Raw genomic sequence first — 5,982 nt, 5'->3', positions numbered from 1 at the left:
ACTTCTCCTTTTATACTAGCGTGCATTCGATGTCCTTCGTCCACGTGTAGGGTCAGTCTTTACAAATACTGACATTGGTCCCATCAGTCTAATCCCGGAATTGTTGGGGATGACTTGATAAAGCTGCAGAGTACGGTTCTGTCAGGCATTGGGCCTTATCCAGAAGGGTATTTAGGGTAATCGCCCCAAGGTATTTTGGATTTCCTTACGAATTTATCCCTTTATTCTGGGCGGATTATGGGCCTGCCGAGGACTAGACTGTCCTCGGCTGCCTCCCAAAATTGGTCTGTGCTCTGCGTCATGGAGCTTGGGCCACAGTTCTCCTCGGATTGGGCCCTCGGACTCTCTAAGGGCAAATGGGTCTGGTCCACGAATTGTTGGGCCCCACAATAGCCCCTCAAAACCCTTCTATCCGAATTCCGGATTGGAAAGGAGGGTTTTGGCAAACCCGGGCCCTTAATATGGCCCATTTAGCTTGATCCCGCATTTATGTGAGCGGTTTCCCAGGAAGTTAGGCGGTTTTTGAGGGATTCCTTTTAATCCGCTCGGAATCTGCTCCTGCCGCTTGGATGTCCCAGACGCGCCCTTAATGAATCCCCTTAACGAGGCTCATTTATATCCGGCGGCTCATTTGATAAGGTGGAGAAGTGAAACGGACGCCTCTTTTTTCTTCAGATTCTTTGGGAAGGTTGAATGCATTTAATGCCATCCGTTCTGCTCTTCCTATAAGAAGGCAAGCAGGAGGCCATCACTTTCGTACTAACTCCCTTCTATTCTTCTGAGATCGCAACAAATGATGAAGAAATCATGCCCCTCCTCTAGACACCATATTCTGATAAAGCTTGAAATGGCTCAATCAGGGCAAGGGTGGCGCAGACTTAAGATCCGTCCCGCCTCTCTTTTAGCCAAAATCCGAAGCAGGGGCTCACCACGCCGAACTCTTGGCGTGACTGAGTCGAGAATACCCAATATCAGCACCACCCGGCTCCTCACGAGCGTACCTAATATGGCACCAACGTGTTAGGAGTCAGGGCTGAGGCAGGGGCTAAGTGCTTCTGCTTCTCCCTCTTTTGCTCCTTGGTGCCCTCCTCCACCTTCCTCTTATAGTCTTCCCAGCACCAGTTCCGCCTTGGTGCCTTCTCTTTTCCCTCTTTTGCTCCTTTTCTTTCTTTTCATCTCTTCTCTCTTCTTCTCTTCCTTCTTTACTCATGTCCTCCATCTTCCTCATCCATCTCCTCCATCTTCTTCATTGATTTCTTCCTTACTATTTCCTTCTCCTTCAATTCTTCTTCCTTCTCCTTCGATTCCTTTCCCTTGTTCTTCATCCTTTTCCGAAGAAGGTTCTTATCATGATATGAGCAATATTGAGGCAGAGACTGAAGAGACCTTGAAGATGAGTTTAAAAGAAGCCTGACTGCTTACTTCTCTGTACTGCGAATGTTATCGTTGCTTCAGCAGTCCTCCTTTTGTATAGGCTTGTTTGAGCCCTTTTTTGTACATTGTAATAATCTCTTATATTAATAAAAGTGTTTATTATTTCATTTTGCATATTCCGTTTATGTTTTTGTATATTGGTAAATGCTGCTCGGCTCAATGAGAAAGTATCTAAACCGATGACAACTAAGACCAAAATACTTGATAATAAAAAGATGTTGCCATAACTCTAATATAAGTGTTTGGCCCAATAAGGCCGACCAGTGAAAAGTAATGATTACCCATGCTGGCCGAGGAGAGAACTGGAGGCTTGATGCCGTGTTTGGGTCCGAGGACCATACAAGGCCTTGATTCTATCCAAAACTCGTAATAATAATAATTTTTATACTTGGTTTCCCCATAGGCTTGAGTCCGAGGACCATGCAAGGTCTTGGTTCAGTTCATAACTTGTAATAATAATAGTTTTTATACTTGGTTTCCCCATAGGCTTGAGTCCGAGGACCATGCAAGGCCTTGGTTAAGTCCATAACTTGTAATAATAATAGTTTTATACTTGGTTTCCCCATAGGCTTGAGTCCGAGGACCATGCAAGGCCTTGGTTCAGTCCATAACTTGTAATAATAATAATAGTTTTATACTTGGTTTCCCCATAGGCTTGAGTCCGAGGACCATGCAAGGCCTTGGTTCTGTTTTATTCCCTCTCCTTAGGTATCCCGTACGCGGCCGGGCGGGAGGTTGTCCTCGGCATTAGTTATTACCCGGTGTGGGCCGTAGTCCGTGGGCCATCATGTAGCAAGGGCATGGGCCGCGAATTTACTAGGCCCACAGATTAGGAGATATTTCCATAGTCTTTGGCCACGCGGTACTTTTGGGTGTCCCGATGTTCGAGGTGCACCTCCACGAGGCTCCTTTAGTCTTGTCGTTGCAGAGGTTTGTTGGAAGTCGAGCTGGAGACGTTTTGTCTGTAGCGTTCCTTGGGAAGCTGCGCTAATTAAATGCCACCACCCTATCTCCTCAAATAAATAAGAGAGCAAGTTTCTTTGCCTAGGCACCAGCTCCTTAGTCTCCTCCTTCAGCTTCCTCCCGCAGTAAGTCATGTTTGAGACGAGGGTCGGGGAAGAAAAACTCTCTCCACCGCAAAGGCGCCACGTTCTCCTCAGGCCCAGAAGAGTGATATACGGGCAACGAAGGCATAGATTCAAAGACATATTCCCTTATGACAGAGGGGAGAGGGTGTTTCCCACGCTTTTAGTCAAAATCCGAAGCAGGTTCTGGCCATGCCAGATTTTTGGTATGTCCGAAGAAGGAATTTCCACCATCAGCACTGTCTACCTTGTAGCCGGCAAATTTCTGCAGGGGCTTCCCAACTTCCGGCTCCCTGCATCTTCTTTGTAGATGGTGTTAGCCTGAGGTCAGGTTCTTTTGCTGCCTGAGTTTCGGGCACGTGAAAGCGTTGAGGATGAAACGAGGTCTCGAAGCAGTAGCCAACCTCTCGTCTGTGCTACCTCCTCGGCCTTCTGTTGCTTCCTTGTAACTTTCCTTTCTATCATGTAGCAAGTTTTATCACAAGTTGATTTCAGCTTTTTGTTGTATGCTGTACTGTTTCTTTGTTTTAATAAAAAAGGAAATTTTGCCTACTTATTTTGAATACTACTCTTTTTGCAACATTATTTTGTGGAAGGGTGTGCTCCCTGTGTTTGTTTCTTCAATGATACTTAGAGCAGGAAGTTTTGAAACATAATCCAATCAATTCTAATGTACCAACACTACCAAACATTACGGCGATAATTCATAGCAAGTTTAACTCAGGAAACTAGCAAAAATAACAATTGAATATTCTGTAATAAGTATGAGAGTACCGTCCGAGGAGTTGACGGAGGGTAAAGAACTCAAATCGTTTCTCAGGTGACGTATTGCCCTACGTCGCATCGATTCCCTTGGTGCTGTAGATCTAAGAACAGACTTGCGAATCCCCGCAATTTGGGAACTGACCCAATGGCGAGTGGAGAGTTTTCCTCAGATGAATCCAAATTCTACGTAATGTAGTTTTTCCTTACGAGTAGTTGGTTTTCCCATAGGTTTGAGTCCGAGGACCATACAAGACCTTGGTTCTGTCCAAAACTTGTGATATTTATCTCTTGTACTTGGTTTCCCCATAGGTTTGAGTCCGAGGACCATGCAAGACCTTGGTTCTGTCCAAAGCTTGTGAGATTTGTTTTTTGTGCTTGGTTTCCCCACAGGCTTGAGTCCGTGGACCATGCAAGACCTTGGTTCTGTCCAAAGCTTTTGATTTTCATCTCTTGTACTTGGTTTCCCCATAGGTTTGAGTCCGAGGACCATGCAAGACCTTGGTTCTGTCCAAAGCTTATGAGATTTGTTTTTTGTGCTTGGTTTCCCCACAGGCTTGAGTCCGTGGACCATGCAAGGCCTTGGTTCTGTCCAAAACTTTTGATTTTGATCTCTTGTGCTTGGTTTCCCCATAGGTTTGAGTCCGAGGACCATGCAAGACCTTGGTTCTGTCCAAAGCTTATGAGATTTGTTTTTTGTGCTTGGTTTCCCCACAGGCTTGAGTCCGTGGACCATGCAAGACCTTGGTTCTGTCCAAAGCTTTTGATTTTGATCTCTTGTGCTTGGTTTCCCCATAGGTTTGAGTCCGAGGACCATGCAAGACCTTGGTTCTGTCCAAAGCTTATGAGATTTGTTTTTTGTGCTTGGTTTCCCCACAGGCTTGAGTCCGTGGACCATGCAAGACCCCTTGGTTCTGTCCAAATTTTTGATTTCATCTCTTGTACTTGGTTTCCCCATAGTTTGAGTCCGAGGACCATGCAAGACCTTGTCTGTCCAAAGCTTATAGATTGTTTTTGTGCTTGGTTTCCCCGACAGCTTGAGTCCGTGGACCATGCAAGACCTGGTTCTGTCCAAAGCTTATGAGATTTGTTTTTTGTGCTTGGTTTCCCCACAGGCTTGAGTCTGTGGACCATGCAAGACCTTGGTTCTGTCCAAAGCTTTTGATTTTGATCTCTTGTGCTTGGTTTCCCCATAGGTTTGAGTCCGAGGACCATGCAAGACCTTGGTTCTGTCCAAAGCTTATGAGATTTGTTTTTTGTGCTTGGTTTCCCCACAGGCTTGAGTCCGTGGACCATGCAAGACCTTGGTTCTGTCCAAAGCTTTTGATTTTGATCTCTTGTGCTTGGTTTCCCCATAGGTTTGAGTCCGAGGACCATGCAAGACCTTGGTTCTGTCCAAAGCTTATGAGATTTGTTTTTTGTGCTTGGTTTCCCCACAGGCTTGAGTCCGTGGACCATGCAAGACCTTGGTTCTGTCCAAAGCTTTTGATTTTCATCTCTTGTACTTGGTTTCCCCATAGGTTTGAGTCCGAGGACCATGCAAGACCTTGGTTCTGTCCAAAGCTTGTGAGATTTGTTTTTTTTTTGTGCTTGGTTTCCCCACAGGCTTGAGTCCGTGGACCATGCAAGACCTTGGTTCTGTCAAAAACTTTTGATTTTTCATCTCTTGTAACTGGTTTCGCCCATAGGTTTGAGTTTCCGAGGACCATGCAAGACCTTTGGTTTGTCGCAAGCTTATGAGTATTTGTTTTTTTGTGCTTGGTTTCCCCAGGCTTGATCCGTGGACCCATGGCAAGACCTTGGTTCTGTCCAAGCTTTTGAAATTTTCATCTCTTGTACTTGGTTTCCCCATAGGTTTGAGTCCGAGGACCATGCAAGACCTTGGTTCTGTCCAAAGCTAATGAGATTTGTTTTTTGTGCTTGGTTTCCCCACAGGCTTGAGTCCGTGGACCATGCAAGACCTTGGTTCTGTCCAAAGCTTTTGATTTTGATCTCTTGTGCTTGGTTTCCCCATAGGTTTGAGTTCGAGGACCATGCAAGACCTTGGTTCTGTCCAAAGCTTATGAGATTTGTTTTTTGTGCTTGGTTTCCCCACAGGCTTGAGTCCGTGGACCATGCAAGACCTTGGTTCTGTCCAAAGCTTTTGATTTTGATCTCTTATGCTTGGTTTTCCCATAGGTTTGAGTCCGAGGACCATGCAAGACCTTGGTTCTGTCCAAAGCTTATGAGATTTGTTTTTTGTGCTTGGTTTCCTCACAGGCTTGAGTCCGTGGACCATGCAAGACCTTGGTTCTGTCCAAAGCTTTTGATTTTGATCTCTTGTGCTTGGTTTCCCCATAGGTTTGAGTCCGAGGACCATGCAAGACCTTGGTTCTGTCCAAAGCTTTTGATTTTCATCTCTTGTACTTGGTTTCCCCATAGGTTTGAGTCCGAGGACCATGCAAGACCTTGGTTCTGTCCAAAGCTTATTAGATTTGTTTTTTTGTGCTTGGTTTCCCCACAGGCTTGAGTCCGTGGACCATGCAAGACCTTGGTTCTGTCCAAAGCTTTTGATTTTGATCTCTTGTGCTTGGTTTCCCCATAGGTTTGAGTCCGAGGACCATGCAAGACCTTGGTTCTGTCCAAAGCTTATGAGATTTGTTTTTTGTGCTTGGTTTCCCCACAGGCTTGAGTCCGTGGACCATGCAAGACCTTGGTTCTG

This window comes from Quercus lobata, chromosome 10, assembly GCF_001633185.2.
Source record: "Quercus lobata isolate SW786 chromosome 10, ValleyOak3.0 Primary Assembly, whole genome shotgun sequence".
Classification (NCBI taxonomy): domain Eukaryota; kingdom Viridiplantae; phylum Streptophyta; class Magnoliopsida; order Fagales; family Fagaceae; genus Quercus; species Quercus lobata.
Note: the sequence above shows the minus strand (reverse complement) of the source record.